The sequence below is a fragment of the Camellia sinensis genome, chromosome 8 (assembly GCF_055761805.1).
Source record: "Camellia sinensis isolate YWXY chromosome 8, ASM5576180v1, whole genome shotgun sequence".
Taxonomy (NCBI): domain Eukaryota; kingdom Viridiplantae; phylum Streptophyta; class Magnoliopsida; order Ericales; family Theaceae; genus Camellia; species Camellia sinensis.
In genome coordinates, this window is record NC_138968.1 from 31,103,214 (window position 1) to 31,122,035 (window position 18,822).

An 18,822-nucleotide genomic window follows, 5' to 3' on the forward strand; every position below is an offset into this window, starting at 1 on the left:
GGGGTTGTGTACATTTCAACCTTAGGCAGACAATTAGAGTACCAAGCCAAAAGTCTAGCAAAACTTCACGAAAATCTACGAGCTTCATCTAAGTGCCTGGATACACTGAGGTTGACGAAAAAGAGATAAGCATCGGGGTTAAGACTGACCTCCAAGTTGATTACCTATAGAAGCAGACAAAATACAGAGTGAGTCAGGCTCAGTGAATAATAGTAATTAAACAATGCAACAATTAACTTGAATTATAATGTACATAGATGCAGAGCATATATGATTAATCTTATTTCGTAGCTATTTCCAGAACGGCCTCAGGCCAATCTTTAAACAGAGTGGCTTTAAGCCCAGTAACATACAGAACGGCCTTAGGCCTAACAGAGTTTACCGATTGGCCATAGGCCCAACAGATTTCACAGATCGGCCTTTGGCCTAACAGACTTTACAGATTGGCCTCAGGCCCTGATATTAACAGAGCAGAGTGATTCCAGAGTGATACAGATGAACATAGATTCAATCAACGTTTACATAAGTTCACACATTTTTCCAATCCATACACATGTTAATGTAATTACATGCAAAGAACAAAGCATTAGTACCGATAATTATTAATAGTAAGTAAATGCACATCTACAGTACTACTACTCACAGTGTTGTGGTGGAGTGCTAGTTCCTCCCAAAGTATGTCCTACACACATACATAAGTCACAAATTAATTCTTGTTCCTTGTTAAATCATTTTTGGATACGCTTTGTTTCAAATGAATTTACAAATATCAAAAAGGCATCAAATACAGATTTCAAAAATATTCGAGGGTCCAGCACGTAAAACGGAGCAGACCAACTTTTCCAGTATGGACCGCACGTGCGGCTATGAGCCCTGCACGTGCGGCAAGGGTTCCAGAACGTGTGGTAGTGAAGCCTCGTACGTGCCTTTTTAGCTGTAGCTAAAGTTCCAAAATTCTCCATTTCCCGCACGTGTGGCCATGACTCCCGCACGTGTGGAAGTGCTCCCGCACATGCGGCCATGACCCCCACACGTCCAGTGATTTTCCCTGTTTGCACAGTCTGAAATTCATCCCAAAAACCCAATTTGGTGAGTGTTTGCAAGGCTCAAAATAAGTCCATTATTTGCTAGACTATGGGCCAAAAATCATATAAATAGGAATTACAAACACATATCAATCTAAATATGAATTAGACCATTAATCTTAAACTCATAAACGTGCTCAATTCCAAAATATTTCCATCTTCCACATACACCCCCTCCCCCCCCCCCACACATGTGCAACCATTTATTGATGTAGATGAGTTCAAGCTTGACAATTGAAGAAATAAGATGAAATTTCTCCCTAGAGAATTCAGTACAACTCCAAATCAATCAACACAAGAGACAACAACTCAATTAATCACCTAACACCATAATATAGAGGGATTCCATCTCAATTCAAAGAGGAGGGTCAATTGGAAAGGATTAGACATACCTTGAGTTAAATTCCCTACAAACCCTCTTAATTTTCTCAATTTCTTCCTTAAAGAACTTTCCTCTTCCTCTCAAACTCTTTTCTTTTCTCTCTCTCAGGAGATTTTTGTATAAGGCTCTGAGTCAAATATTCAAAGAGACACATATATATATATAAAGTTGAATAGGACAAAATTCTATTAGTTTAATGATTCCGAATAAGATTTTTACAGAAAATCATATTATAACTTAAAAATTATGGTGATCACCAATATAGAATTAATTTCAGATAATTAAGCCTCTAAGGCTTCCAATTTCTGATCCAACCATTATAGTTGTAATAGATACCCCTCTTATTAGACAAATATGAATCTATAATCATAAGATTCACTTCATTAAACTTAATTTCACATGAAATTTCACAATAAGCATTTAAATGCACAGAATAGGGGACTAAAAGTATACCAGAAACACATACAAGGGTCGGGTTATTACAACTCCAATGACTGAATAGAAAGGTAAAAAGGCAGGATTTAATTTCAAAAATGGCCGATCACTTTTGAAGAAGCAAAACACAGGATCCTCCAGTAGCTCCGGTCAAAGTAGTGGATCTATACCAAACTGTCCATATTATGGCAGAAAACATAGAGGAGTATGCTACTGTGCCTCTGGTGCTTGTTATCGTTGTGGCAAAGTTGGCCATATGATAAAAGATTGTCCATTGGGGTCCGGGAGTTCTAGTCACCCCGTACCAAGTTCTGCTGGGTCTGCTTCAGCGGCCAGATCAAATACCAGAACTAATGCTAGGGGTAACAACAAGAATGAAATGTTAAGGCAAGGGAGAGTATTCGCCTTAGTGCTTGGGGATGTACAGAACACTGAATTAGTAGTGTCAGGTATAATTTCTATCTATGCTTAGAATACCTATGTGCTGATTGCTTCTGGTTCCACGCATTCGTTTGTATCGTATTCTTTTTCTTAAAAATTGACTAGACTGTTGGAACCTATAAACTGTTTGCTATATGTATCTCCACTGTTTGGGGGTTCTATGATATGTGCTTATGCTTATCTGGCATGTGACCTTATGATTGGTGAAATGACATTGTATGTTGATTTACTACCTTTGAACATTGATTATTTTGATTGTATTCTGGGTATGGATTGGTTGACTAAGTATTGTGCCACCATTGATTGTGTGAATAAATCTGTTGTATTTTGTCCAGCTGGCTTATCTAAGTTTGTGTTTACTGGAAGTGGGGGTAATTCCTTCCCCATACCTGATTTTTGCCATGAAAGCTATTAAATTGCTTAGAAAGGGATGTAGGGGTTACACGTGTTGTGTTTTGACTGAGATTTCTAATAATTCTAATGTGGAAACTATTGCTGTTGCTAGTGAATTTCCTGATGTGTTTCCCAATGACTTGCTTGGAAACTTAGTTGATAGGGAAATTGAGTTCACTATTGAAGTAACACCGGGAACACAACCTATTTCTAAGAACCCTTACCGAATGTCAACCTCAGAACTAAAAGAATTGAAAGCCCAACTTGAAGAATTGTTAAACAAGAAATCCATTCGCCCGAGCACTACACCTTGGGGTGCTCCAGTTTTGTTTGTTAAGAAGAAGAATGGGTCCTTAAGATTATGTATCGATTACCGGGAGCTGAATGGAGTAATTATAAAAAATAAATACCTATTGCCCTGGATAGATGATTTATTTGACCGACTTCGGAGAGCCCAAGTGTTTTCTAAAATTGACCTCCGATCAAGCTATCATCAGTTAAAAGTCAATGCAGAAGACATAGAGAAAACAACATTCAAAAGTAGATATGGGCACTATGAATTTTTTCTAATGCCAGTCGGGGTAACTAATGCACCTGCAACATTCATGGATTTAGTGAATAGGGTGTTCAAACAATTTTTGGATAAATTCATTGTTGTCTTTATAGATGATATTTTGATTTACTCCAAAAGCGGAAGAACATGAGAACCATCTGCGAACTGCTTTATAGATTTTGAGAGAGAAGAAGTTGTAAGAAAAATTATCCAAATGTGAATTCTAGCTTGACCGTGTGGCATTTTTGGGACATGTAATCAACAAAGATGGTATCTCTGTTGACCCTCAGAAGATTAAAGCTATTGTGGACTGGCCAAGATCAACTAATATGCCAGAAGTTAGAAGTTTTCTGAGACTTGCAGGTCACTACAGAAGATTTGTAAAAGACTTCTCAAAACTAGCTATGCCACTAACGCAGTTGACACAGAAGAATCTACCATTTGATTGGAATGATCAACGAGAATCGGCTTTTCAAGAATTGAAAACCAGATTAGTGACAGCGCAAATTTTAACTTTGCCTAATGGTACTGATGGGTTCCGAATTTATAGTGATGCTACTTATAAAGGCTTGGGGTGTGTTTTAATGAGAAATGGAAAGGTAATTACTTATGCTTTTTGGCAACTCCGACTGCATAAAAAGAATTATCCGATCCATGACCTTGAATTAGCTGTTGTGGTATTTGCTCTAAAAATTTGGTGACACTATCTATATGGTGTGACTTGTGAGGTGTATACCGATCATAAGAGTTTGAAATATTTTTTTTATGCAAAAAGAACTGAACATGAGACAGAGAAGATGGTTGGAGTTGATCAAAGATTATGATTTGCAGATTTTGTATCACCTGGAAAAAGCTAATACTGTGGCAGATGCCTTGAGCCGAAAGTCAATGGGAAATTTATCATGTTTACTCACCAATCAGAAAGAGTTGCTATGTGACTTGGAAAAGAATGAGATTGAGGTGGTATAGCGAGAACAAGGTGGAATTTTAGCTGTTATTTTCGCCCAACCTGCAATCATTAAAGAAATTAAAGAGAGACAACTCCAAGATGAAATCTTGAAAAAGTTCGTGGATGAAATCGACTCAAAACCAAGGCCTAGGTTTATACTTGAGAACAATGTGCTGAAATTTCATGGTCGCCTTTGTGTGCCAGATTATTTTGACTTGAGGAAACACATCATGACTGAGGCTCATAATTCAAAATTTGCCATGCATTCGGGAAACACAAAGATGTATCATGACTTGAAACATAATTTTTGGTGGTCGGGAATGAAAAATAGTATTGCTGATTTTGTGGATAGATGTTTATACTCTCAACAAGTTCAATCCGAACATCAACGACCCGCTGGTTTGTTACAATTGCTTCCAATATCGAAATGGAAGTGGGAACATATCAAGATGGATTTTATTATAGGATTACCTCGTTCTCCTTGAGGTATGGATCCTATTAGGGTAATTGTTGATCGTTTAACTAAATTCACACATTTCTTACCTATTAAATCATTGTATAATGCGGATAAGTTGGCTAACTTGTATGTTAATGAAATTGTGAGATTACATGGCTTGCCAATATCTATTGTATCTGATAAAGATTCAAAGTTCACGTTGAGATTTTGGCAGAGTTTGCAACAAGCTTTGGGAACTGAATTACGGATGAGTAGTGCCTACCACCCATAGACAGATGACCAATCTGAACAGACCATTCAAACATTGGAGGACATGTTACGGATGTGTGTGTTAGACTTTCAAGGCAATTGGGAGACTTACCTTCCTCTGGCCGAATTGTGTATGACAACAACTATCATTCAAGCATTGGAATGGCTCCTTATGAAGCTCTGTATGGAAAAAAATGTCGTCCTCCTATCTGTTGGACTGAAGTAGGTGACGAACCATTGTCAGCCTAAGAGCTTGTACAAGAAACAACTGAGAAAGTGAAACCGACTCAACAATGTCTGAAAACTGCACAAAATCGGCAAAAGAGTTATGCTGATGTCCGAAGAAGAGACAGAGAATATGAAGTCGGGGATCACGTGTTTATTAAAGTGACTCCAATAAAAGGACAAATGCGGTTTGGTGTTAAGGGCAAATTAGCACTGAGATATGTTGGGCCATATGAAGTTCTGGAGAAAATCAACCCAGTGATGTATCAGATAGCTTTACCACCGGTTATGGAGCATATACATAATGTCTTTCATATCTCAATGTTACGGGATTACTTACGAGCTTCGCACCATGTTATCGAGCCGACACATGTACTTCTAAAGGATGATTACACGTATGAAGAAAGACCTATTCAGATTGTGAATCACCGGATCAAAAGATTGATGAATAAAGAAATAGCATTGGTGAAAGTTGATTGGAAAAACCACGGAGGAATTTATGCTACATGGGAAACAGAAGAAGATATGATGAGGAGATATCCAGATTTGTTTCCGTTGGACTCAACGTTTTTCTGAAACAAAGGTAATTTGAGTTTGGAGGACCAAACTCTTTAAGGGAGGAAGGCTGTAACAACCCCGACCCATGATTAACGTTAATTCATGCTTAATTACACCTAATAAGAAATTAAAGTGAAATTTTGTATTGTACATTGTCTCATTTGTGTTTAAATTTGTTTAACGTAGAAAGATCTGTTCATGTTTTCATTTCGGTTTACGAATTGAAGGCCTTATTGGCATCCGATTCAGAAATTGGTTTGATTTATATGTTAATTAGAATTTTATAGTAGGTTTAATTAAAATTCAATTCGGAATGAAATAATTAGAATAATTAATGCTCAATTAAGCCCAAATTAATGAATTTATTAATCAAGCCTATATAAGGCCATCTCTTTACCTCCTACACACTTTTACACTTCCACTTCCTCTTGCTTGACCATCAAAAATGTGTAAGAGTGTGGGAGAAGGAAATTGAGCTCAAATTGTGGAGTGATTATTATAATTTGGAGGAGATTGAAGTGAATTCAAAGGAATTAAACTCCAACTTGAAGAATTTGAGCCTTAGGTAAGGCTTGAACTCAAATTTTGTAACCTTAGGCTCAATTACTTGTGAAATCAACAGGAAATGAAGTTATTATGCATTATTCAAAGAAAATTGAGATTAGATGAAAGAATTGAACATGACTCATGCACGCATGTGCATATTGTGCCTTGGCTTTTTCTCGCCCCGTTTCAGAAGGTTTAAAAAAAAAAGCCTCAGTTCGGACTCATGCGGTTCTGAATCTAATCTCACAAGTGCAATGCGAAATTGATAAACATCAAAGAGTCCAAATCCAAAAAATCTTTCTGAAAAATCGATTTTAGGATAAAAAACAACAAAAGTGGACTGTTTTACCAAATACAGAGTCGCCACCTAAATATTTTTATTTTTTGGGGAAAATTTAAGAAACCTTGACTCGTGCCAAAGGCCACGTGTCCATCATCACCAAAGTTGCCTCGGCTGAGGAACTTGGGTACGAGAGGGGAAGGTCATGAATTGAGCACCCCCGCTCGCTCGATCAAAGATCGGCCTCTACTAATCATGATATGATTTTTTTATAAACATTATGTGTTCTTATTCCGGTTGTTAAACTAGCTTTACTATGTGATGCACACAAGCAAGTATAGACTAGTTTGCTCAAGTTGGAACAATTCAACTCATGTTTGGTTGCGAAAATAGTTTGAATTTGCCACCTCAAGTAGGCTTAAAAGATTACGGATTTGCCACCAAACATAGTGGGTTTAAAACATGATTTGCCACTCAACAAAGTGGGCTTAAAACATACATTTGTTGAATCGTTCTAATTCAAACAACAAGCTTTCATCCACAGGCATTCATGTAGTTTAGCAAGTAAGCACATAGCCTCATGGCAAGCATGCTAATCATGGCAACATTCACACTTATGCAAGTATGCTAAAGCGTAAAAACTCACCGAGTACTCCAAGATAAAATAGAAACTAGTTAGAAAGATGCATGATCCTAACTATGCAAGATGCCTAATAAAATGCATGCAATATGCAATTAATAGGCTCGGCTACTAATATGGCATATGAATCAATTCATACAACATGCGATTAAACACGTATTCAAAGATGTATTGAAGCGACAATGCAGTTTGAATGATGCGTCGCATGCGATATGCTAATTAAAACATGATCCTAATCTAACCATCAAAAGCGATTAAACAAAAGGGAAAAAGATGCGGGGTTGGAAGACATACACACACGCATGCACACTTGTTACAACATTACGCCCTTGTAGACACCCCATTTTTGACCGTCCTCAAGACTTGGACGTCACCGTTTGAACACTCGGTGATTATCCATGTTTGTGTTCGTTTGGAGTTCCCGGAGGTCTCGGCTCGCGCGCCTTGCCTCAGGATCCCCGAATTCAATCGTTTAGTGTCTGGTTTTGCACCAAACACTTGCATCTTGCCTTTGAGAGGCAGGGTGAGGCTTGTAGACCATCCCCACCCACCACCGGCAGTGGCTAGAGGCCACTGGCAGGTGTTTGATGCCACCGGCAATGTAGTTTGCCGGCCGGCACTATTTGTTGCCGGTCAGCACTATTTTGTGCCGGTCGGCACTATTTTTGGCAAAGATGGCATTTTTGGCCGGCCGATTGCTGTTCATCTACTTTTGCAGATATTTTTAGACAGCTGTCTTGCTTTTGCTCTCCTCCATACACGTGTATGGAGGGGTCTCCCTCTTGTAAAGCTTGTCTTGTAAGCTTTACAAGAGATATAGAGAGAGGCTCTCTCTTGGAACAAGAGAGAGGACTTAGGTTATAGAGAGAGACATTTTGGGAGCAAAAGACAGCCATTGTTGAGCTCTTGTTCTAGGGTTTGGGTGAGATACATTTTTCTATCTCTCTTTCCCTCCCATTTGTTCACTAGGTGCTTTGTGTCTTACTATTGCACACAAACACCTAGTGTTTCACCTTCCTCTTGAAACTAGGGTTCTAAGGGCTTGTTCTTGAGTTTCTTGACTGGTTTGGAGCCAAAGGAGGCCATTGGAGCATCATTTGTGAAGAAGGCTTCAAGGGTGAGAATCTAGTCCCATTTTCCCCCATTTTGCATTGATTTTATACCCATCTTCGAGCTGTTTTTGTGCTTATTGTATAACATAAAACAAATTCTGTTTTTAGACCCTCTTTGTTGTTTATTAAGAGTGTTTTGTTGTTTGAGGGTTGTTGACCACCCTTAGGCCTTGAAAGGCCTCTTTTTTGGACCATTTTGCGCTAGCTCCGGGATTTTGGTATTGGGGTCTCTTCACCACTGAAATCTTGAGGGATTTCAGTGGTGAAGATGATGCCTTGAAGTCCCAAGAAGGAGAGGGCCACCCCCTTTCCTTGTTGTCCTTGAAAAGGGCATATTTTGGCCTCTTAAGGAAGCCTATGCTTGAGTGTGTGTTGAGCATGTTTGGTTTGTTTTTCATGCTTATATACCTATAATATAACATGATTTTAAGTTGGTTTTGGAACTCCATGCATGCTTAGCATAGTTGCCATGTAATGCCTTATTTATGCCTTAACATGTTTTAGGTTGTTAGCCTTTGTTGGGCCATGTTTTAGGCTTGCATTTGTGAAGATTTTGTGCTTATCTTGACATGTTTTAGGTCTGTCCCTACGTGTTTGGGTTGATTTCGGCATGCTTGATATAGCTCCTTTGTATTTGGGCTTGTTGGCCTTGAGTATGTGCATGTGTAGCATGACATCTTTACATTATTTTGATGATTTGGGATCATCCTACATGCCATTTCAGTCCCATTTCCATGCTTGCTGGATTGCCTTGCATGTCTCTTTAATGCCTCATAAGCTTGTGTAGCAATGCTCCATGTTTTGGTGCTTATTCATGCTTTTGTTTTGAGTCATTTGAATGCCATTTAAGTGATTCTTGAGGTTTGTTTTAGCATGATTTTAGAGCTCATGTTGCATGTTAATTGTTCATGATTGTCCCTTTCAAGTGTACTTGAGGGTTATCTAATTTGCGCCTAAGTGTTGGGCCTTAATCGTGTGTACGTGTGCATGTGTTTTGGCTTCTTGCTTTGGTCATTATGGCCACTGTTTTAGGCCTTATTAGAGCTTCCTAATTCATGTATAAGCCCATCTTGCCATCCATTTGCATTGCCACATGTATGCTTGCATAATTGCATAAGTTCATTGCCATGCCATGTTGCATTCCTAGCTTGTATGCCTAGGTTGCATTGCATCTTGCATGCATTCCTTGTCCCTTGACTTGGGTGATAGGGATTGGGTGTTTTGTTTGATTGGTTTGCATTGCATTTGAAACCAAAGCTGCATACTTGGTCTTTGGGCCATCATGCATGGAAATACGTGATTGGTGGTCCGAAAATCGAGGCACATGCCCCTTTGAGTCATTATCATGATAAGGGACATGGTTGGTGCATACATGCCTTGAATTGTGCTGCCATGCCTTGTTTTGCCCTCTGTTGCTGTGAGTTGCAGGTTCTGCAGGCTTTCTTTGCCGACCGGCAGTGTAAGGTGCCGACCGGCAATCTTTTCTCTGCCGACAGCTTCAATTTTGTGCCGATGGCCACATACCAGTGCCGGTGATGATCACACTCAGCCGGTGGTACTCCCCAGTGCCCAGGGATGTAACCCTGAGGTTTTGACAGCCTCCAGAGGAGCAGAGGAAAGAAAACAGAGGCAGTTTGCGCATGGCGGCGCATTTCTCGAGGTGTTTACTGCTTTTCTTAGTCTATTTTAACTTGTTAATTAAATTAGGTAATTTGTAATATTTAATTAGCTTGCGTAGTTAATTAATTTGTAATATTTATTCGGTCCCTCTGAGTGAGGGCAAATCTGTAATAAGTGTGTGTGGGTGGTGTGTATGTCTTCCAACCCCACTTCTTTCTTCCCTTTTATTTACCTGCTTATGATGGTAGATTAGGGCATGTTTAAATTCAGCATACCTTATGCTATGCATGCGTGCATTCATGCATTTTGTATTACATACATTAGGCTCGGTACATCATGCTAACTGCATTTGTACTTCAAATTCTAAACTGAATATGTGATAGTTGTGCATTTCTCACATGCCATGTTTAGGATAGCCGAGCCTATTCTAGCAACATTTTGTATGCGATGCATTAGACACTCAACATGGACTTGGATCATGCATGTTTGCTAACGAGTTCTTTGTTTTGGCACGGAGTACGATGTAAGTATTTCCGCTTTAGCATATCGCATGAGTGTGAATGTTGCCATGATAGCATGCTTAACATGTGGCTAGATGCTTATGTGTTATAAACTGCTTGAATGCCTGTGGGTGAAGGTTGGATTGTTTGAGTTGGAAGAACTCATTGAAATCCGTGTTTTAGCCTACTTGCGAGTAGCAAATTCCAAAGCATTTTCAAAACGAACGGATATGCAATGTTTCTTTCCAAATTAGGCATTCTAGTCTATACTTGTTTGCTGCGCGCATAACGTAGTAATTCTAGGCTAATAATTGGTTTAAGAACACATAAAGTTTTCAAAAACGGATATCACGGTTAGTAGAGGCCGGTCTTCGGACCGGGCGAAAGGGGGTGCTCATAGCTGACCTTCCCCCGATCGTACCCAACCTCCCGAGCCGAGACAACTCCGGTGATGACAGACATGTGGCCTTCGGCACCGAGTCAGGGTTTCCTAAATTTCCCATTTTAAAAAATATTTAGGTGGCGACTCTGTATCTGGCAAAGCAGTCCATGTTCGGCACTACTTTTTCAAAAATCTGTTTCTCAAAACGATTTGCCAGATTTGGACTCTTTGGTTCAAGATTAAGAACCGCGACACAAAATCGAGAGTCCGAACTGTAGCGAGGTCCCCCCCGCGTGCTTGTTACAGTTTCTGGCGACTCTGCTGGGGAGTTTAGAGAGCTTGACTCGAACTCATGATATCCTGTTTTGATTTCATTTATGTGTTTCTTTGCATTGCATGTGCATTGGTGCGCCTAGGAACACAGTGTTTGCCATCTGCCATTCCTGAACGGTTTGCCGGAGGCTTGTCTTGTCAAGGCATGACCATAAGGCTGACCGGCTATGGGCTCTGACAGTATGGGAACACAAACCCTGGTTTACCGGGGCACCCTTTTGACCATTCGACCTAGTGCATATTCGGAATCCATAGTGACCATTCCAAACTAGGACAGGTTGCTTACCCGATGTTAGGTTGTTTGAGAACCGCTGTGTGCGTAGTGAAACCCTAGCTCCTGACAAAAGAGGACAGGGAAACCCTATCCCAACATAGGGGTGATTGAGCTCTCTTTATTTGCTATGTGCTTTTAGAGTGTATCTCTACCAGTTTGCGAGTTTGAGTATCGGGCCCAAGGGCACTAGAATCAGTATTGTTGAGAATCAGTTATCAGGAATCATTTATCCGCGGGTATCAGATTCAGTATTTTGGGAACAAAAATCTGGAAACAGTGATCAGCAGTAGGGTACAGTTGTTTGGCTACGCCCGTATCCGATCAGTTTGGGCTGAAATGCTGTCTGTTTTTTCTTTCAGTTCAGAGAGTTGCAGAGTTGATACAGAATAGTCAGTGTCTCCCTTTTGCCGAGGCAGGATTTATGGCGGCACAAAATTCAGAAGAAGTTGTCGTTATGACTGCTGCATTAGAGCAGGGGACCGCTCCACAGAGTGAGGCCAGCATCAGTATGTCACACCCACCCAGGTCGCCCGTTGTGCACCCGGTCTGGGCTCCCCAGTTATACCAGGCTCGTGAGCCCACCACCTTCGAAATGATGGGAATGATAGGTGACCTCCAAAGGTCTGTGGCAGACCTCGCCTATGGAATGTCGGCTTTACCGCCAGCGGCGCCATATGCCGAGAATTTTGTGCCACAAGAGCCCCCACTACTGGGGCGGATCGTAATAGAGCTTAGCCAGCCAAAGGTGGCTTCCAGCTACAGCCGCGACATACCAGCACCGACCCAGACCCTTGATCAGGCTGAGGCCAGGGGAAAGGACAAGGCAAAGGTAGACGCCGATCCTATTGAACAACTGTTGTGGGCAGTCGAGGTTCTGAAAGCCAGAGGGATGAACAAGCAACAAACATCCGCGATCGTGATCAAAGCTGTGGATGAGGCTTTCCCCGCTCCGATCAAAGGCAGTTCAAGCCAGACAGAAAACCGGGATGGGCCCCGTCATGCCCAGACAATTCCTGTAGTTCCCAACCCTGCACCGGGGAAGGTTCAAAAAGCCAAGGCAGCGCCAGCTGATCCTTTCGCTAGCGCATCTGGCAAGAATCCTCAAACTGCAAAGTATCTGCCCCGAGGGCGCAGGGTCTTTCACGACCTCTACATGCCTTTGTCTAGGGCATTGCTAATACTGGCGAAGAATGGGCATCTTAAGCCTTTGGAGCCCCGGCCACTCCCGAAGAATCTCCCCGCCACTCATGATGCTACCTTGTACTGCGCGCACCATCAACAGTCCGGTCACAGTACCGATGGATGTTCCCGCCTTCGTCATGAAGTGCAGGATTTGATTGATAACAAGGTTATCCTACCACCCACCTCAGGCAAGCCCGTCACCACTCAGTTGTTGGATTTCGAGGGCTCAGATACTGCGAGTATGTAAAGTGAACCGCCTGCGGGCAACATTTGGTGTATTTTTGAAGCGTCTAGCACGCATTTTTGAGCATCGGTGAAACCGAGTTTTGTAAATCCTGGCTTGGATGTCGAGTCAGTCTTTTGTTTTGAGTCTGTCTCTTTGTCTTGAGTCAGTCCTTTTTGCTTAAGGGTCTGTCTGGTTGTATCGAGTCAGTCCCCGTTGTATATAATACCAGGTGATTCTGGGGTTGTTGTCCCGAACACCGTTTTGTTTTGTAATTATCTGTTTTTGTTTTGAGTCTGTTTCTGCCGAGGGGCCAGTCACACCAACAAAGCCGATCGAAATAGTCGTTGCTATCTCAAACTTCTTGCTTGCTTTCAGCATAAGTGCCAGAGAATTTGATTGGGCTGACAGTACATCTCGCCTGCTCTCCTGCGCGCTAAACTCATTGCATTAACCTAAGTTTTTCACAAAAAAAAACTTTTGAACACTGCGGTGATAAAAACGAAGAGGAAGGAATTCCTCGGGTTTTGCAAAATTTTGATCATTTTGAGAGAAAGAGAGGCGTGCTAAGCCTTTTAATGAATGAAACCATGCTTGTCGGTGTGAGTACTGAGAAGGATCCTGGCCTGATCCAGATTGGTTCCACACTATCTTCGGCGCGGGCGATTTGTCACTTTCTTAAAAACTTTCAAAAGCAAACGTTTTGCGCGGCCCTGTAAAGACTTGTGTGGAATCCCTCTTGAGGTCGTGCAGCCTAGGATCGCTTTCAGCCTCAAGATTCAACCCATTTTGTTTTCCGACTTTGAACCCGTTCAGAACGTTCAGAAAGTTCAACGGACAAACGCCATGAAAGGCCCGTGTGGCCAGTTTTGAAGTAGCCCTCGAGCAAGAGGCACCAAAAACCAAATCAGAAGGAGTAGATCTCGCCGGAAGAAGCTCGTGGAGCAACCGTGATGGACTCTCCGCAAATCAGTGCAACAACCATTCTCCTAGACACGGATGGCTTCAAAATCTTACAACCATTTGTCATGGACCAAACTACGCTTTTACCCTTTGAGAGGCTCGCTGGGCCGAAAACCCGGAAGGGCGACCCAGGCAAAAGTTAGAGCAAAAGAAAAATACAAAAAAGAAGAAAAGAAAAGAAAAAGACAAAAAATGCAAAAAGAAAAGAAAAAGAAATGAAAAAGAAATAGAAAATGAAAGGAAGCTCGCAAGGTCGAAAACCCGCATTGGGCGCCTTGGCAAAAGTAAGAGCCAAACAAAGTGAAGGTTAAAATACCCGAGTGGACCTTAACCGGAACTACGTAAGGCTTGATTCCCATGTTTGGGATACGTAGGCAACTTCATCATGAAGTCCAGCCCCCAACGCTTTCATAGCGTTTCAGTCCATGCAATGGTTTCGATTTCATCCCCAAAGTCCAGTGGCCAACACCCTTCAAGGTGATTGTGTCCATATATGTGTTGTAACCGTCTTCGTCATCGCTGTGTCTGAGAGTTCGACCATCGCCAAATGAAGAATGTTTACAGATTGCTGCGGCACCATCCCAAACAAGGGGCAACTTTCCGTTGCCACAAGCCGTCGTGAGACGCCATTCAAACTAGGGGCAACTTTCCGTTGCCTCCCACCCCCCTTCAAACCAGGGCCAATTTTCCATTGCCTCCGATCCGAGGTTGCGCATCTCGAAGAGTAAGTTCCATGCTTGTTGAGCATCAGCTGTTTGAAAAATAGTTTTTGAAAATTTTTACTGAGGTTGACTATTTTCTCGAAAACTATTCCATTTTCCAAAATCGGACCATTGTCTTGGACCCAAAAAGGAAAACTTTCAGTGCTTGCTGCCTGACTTGCATGCTTTTCAAATCAAAAATCGAACGAGTACGTTAATCCGACTCTCATTTTGATCAAACTTGTTTTAGAAGAAAACCAAAACGAAAAGAATGGTTAAAATGATGAACTAGGGGCACAGTTGAGCCAGGCGTTCTGTCTTTCCCCCATCATCGACGTACTTTCCAGAAGAGCGCTCTGCCCGCCAGAAGAAATAGCTGTGAGCTAACGACATCGGGCGTGAACCCGCAACTTCCTGTTCATTCATCAATCACCCCGGGGAGGGATGAAAAATGAGAGAATGAAGAATAGAGAGGTGTAAATTGAGAGAAAAGTGAGGAAAAGGGTTTTGAGACAAAATCCGAGCTCGAGAGCCGAGTGATGTGAGAATCACAAATCAGAAGGGGGCGGGAAACAATACCCAGATTGAACTGGCTCCTCGCGATCCGAGGTCCCCATCTTCGCTAACGCGTCTGTGTGTCGTGTCTCTTTGGTTTGACGCTCTCGTCTTTTGTTTTTAGTCTTTCCCGAGCGTGTCTCGTTGTGTTTAGGTCGTGCACCTATATTTGAGTCCGTCCCGCTGTGTTCAGTTGCAGGCTCGACATCCCGGTCTGAAAAACCCTCATTCGATTTCAAAAATCATTTATGCTCAAGAATGCTGTGCCATTCTCTACATTTGAACATGTTTTTGACTCCAACCGGTTCCATCTTTGAGGTCCGTCCTGTTAGATTGGGCCGTTTGTTCAGAATTTTGCCGTGTACAGAATGAATCGAATGTTGTGTTATGGGCTGTATGCAGATTAATCCCCCAACAGAGCAAGGGCTGTGTATCCAGAATCAGGCAGTGGGCTGCTTGGGTTATTTTCGCCATTGGCTGTTTAAGTTATCTGATTATTATAGTGCAAGTGTTCAATGTTCAGATAACCAATCAATTTCATTTACATTGAGGTGTAACATGATGAGATGCGATGCAATGCATGAAATGTGTAAATGTAAACACTTTTTCAGATAAAAAGTCCGTTTCATTTCATTATCTTTTCGAATGTACAAGTTTTGGAAACAAAAATCTGCCTGCGGCAGTACAAGGTAATCTATCTACCAACAAAAAGAAAAGTACAAGAAAGAAGAAAAATGACAAAAATCCGCATCTGTGTCGAGCACTCCAAGGGCCGTCAGTCTGTCCTGGTCCTATTCCTGGACAAGGGTCCAGGAGCATCATCAGCATCGTCGTCAGAGCCCGAGCTAGAACCGCCTCCGGTCTCCTCCGACGACGACTCGGCCTCCGCCTCTGACTCCTCGTCGTCGTCATCGTCCGGGACTGGAGCTCGCGAGCTACTCCCGACATGAGTACGCCCTCCCCTGGTACGGGGAAACATCCTGCCCCCCTCATCTCTCCCCCGAGCAGAGATAGAAGGCCCAGCTGGAGCACCTCTTGCCATGGGAATCTGGAAAGGAGGCTGAAAAAGTACACAAAAGGGAAATGCATCAGTATACTGTAGACAGTTATCAGTGCAGAATGCAGTGTATGAGTATAGTGTGAGAATGCCGTTAGCAGTCTATCAGTGCAGAATGCAATGTGTGAGTACAGTGTATGAATGCCGTGGGCAGTTTAACAGTGCAGAATGCAGTGTATGCAGTGTGTCAGATACTGTGAGATCGGTGTATCAGGTGTTGTGCCACGAATTAGATTATGCAAAGCAGTGTATGAGTGGTTTGAGGCCAATGTCAGAAGAACATACCGGTATGCTGTAGAGGGCTAGGAGGTCAAAAGTCTGCTGAAGCATCCCCATCATCGAGGCATTCATCGCCAACGACTGACGGGTGTACTCAGAAGAGGCCTGCAAAGTATCAGACGCATCAATATTCCGTGGAATATCAAGTAAACTGAAATGAATGATTGTACGAAGTGCAGTGATGCATACCGGAGGTAGGTCGGGGACGTCGATGAACTCGTGACCAGCCGGTGGAGGGGCGAAGGGGATCTGATAGGTCGACCCACCATGCCCCTGGAAAGTCAGTACAGCAGGCAGACCAGGCCAGCCAGCTCCCCGTCCTCCCTGCACTCTACCCCTACCACGGATCCGGGCCCTCCTCGAAGATCCAGCCCCCGCTCCTGCTCCGGCCCCAGCCGCCGATGCCACAGGCCTGGCCCTCTCTGCTCGACGGCCGCTCAGGGGGCGCATCAGGTACGTCCGCACGTACTCCTGATAGTCTCCAGTGCCTCGGAAGCCAGCCTCCTCCCAGCCGATGGAGTAATCATCCAGCTGCTCAGTAGTGAGCCCCTCGGTCTCCCTCATGTCTGTAGGAGGGGGAACCGGGACTATCTGCTCAGGTAACCCTGGGGTCTGGCGTAAAAAACGCTCCCCCAGGTACCAAGCCCGGCAGACCGGGCCCTCAAGCAGAATCCGAAAACGCGAGGTCTCCTCCGCACCAGGGAACCGACCCCGCATCGCCGCCGGCATAGGAGCCCACGGCCGCCAAGTGATCTGAAGATGGCAGACAGTTTGTTATCTACTATTATTGAAATATATAGTTGGAAAGCGAAGCTTAAATGAACTGTAAGTAAAGCATACCTCCGCGGGGGTGATGGTGTCGAAATATCGGCGGAAGAAGCCAAACGTCTCCCGTGGTCGCCGGGTGCATCTCCCGTCGAAGCGACTCGAGAAGGGAACGGCCAGGGGAGTCTCCGCAACTGGCACGGGGGCAAGCCTAGGAAAGTAGGCATAAACCCACAACTGCAAAACAGATGTCAATATGACCGTCAGATAAAGCAGAAATAGCAGAGCCGTGTGTTGTGCAGTGTATTGTGTGCAGTGTACAGTGTGAGCAGTGTACAGTCAGTGTAAAGCAGAATGTATGTGTGTGCCGTGTGTACAGTATACAGCAAGTATAGAGCAGACTACAGTGTGTACAGTGTACAAAGTACAGAAAATACGAGACAGAAATGGAAAAGCGGAGAAGAAATGTACCTCCCAAGCCCGCCAGTAGCCTCCGAGTAGCTGGCCGCTGCCGCGCGAAGCCGAGCTCATATATCCATAAAGGGTGGCTAGAGCAGCACCGCCCCAGTCATAGTGCAAGATGACCCGGACGTCCACCAGTGCGCTGAGAAGACAGAGGGGCACGGTGTTCGGCCGGTCGGCGAAGATGGTAGTCCCGAACAGGAACATGAGGAAGCCGCGAGCATACCTCTCCACGTCCTCCGGGGTCATCTGCGCCTCCTCCTCCAACACAGGCTGGACTCGAAACTGGACCTCAAACCAGGAGTATCGGACGAAACCTGGGCGAGCTAGGGGTGGCGCCTCCCCCAGTAGATGGACCTGAGCGGCGGTCCACTCATCCATGTCTGTGTGAAAAGGGATCAGATCCCCCCTACCCCGATGCCAGTGAGCATCGAGAAATCATGAGGGGTCATCGTCATATCCCCTGCAGCAGAGAAATGAAAAGAATCGGTGGTGTCCCACCATCTCTCCGCCAGAGCGGCAAGGAGAGGTCTGCATGTGGACAATCTGGAGAGCCCTCGGCAGAAGGTCCCGAAGCCCGCTCGGTCTACGATGCGTCGGACTGCGTCAGGGAGCTCATCATACCACTCCCGCGCACCAGTATTCCCATACCCGCGAATGGTATGGGAACCCTCCTGTAAACAGAAAATAACAATTGCAAGACAACATTCAAAATGCAATTTTGAAAGAACAGATATAGCATGTATGCAAGTTTGTCGGATTCAAGCAAATACCGGGTGCCGGTGTGCTTACAGTGAAATACGTGTGCTGTGTCAGCGTGTTTGGGTGTTTCGGAACAGACATAGCATTGTGTGCAAATCTAACAGATTCAGACAAATACTGGGTGCCAGTGTGTGTGCAGTAGAATACAGTGAGCGCAATGTGTTTGAGTGATTCAGGGCTAGTGCAGTGTGTGTGCATGTGTCAGTCTCAAGCAGATATCAGTTGTATGTATGTTTACAGTCAACTACAGTCTACAACATATCAGTTTTCAGCAGTTAAAGAGTACAACTAACTATGACAGTTTTTGTATCCTACATTGCAGAAAGTAAAACAGAAGAAAGAGAGTTACCTCGGAAGTGCCGAATGAAAGGTGGGAGGTAGGCTCACGCAGTAGTAGCTCAGGCGCCACATGCCTCTCGAAGCTCCGGAACTGACGCAGGCCGTCGGGAGGCAGAACAT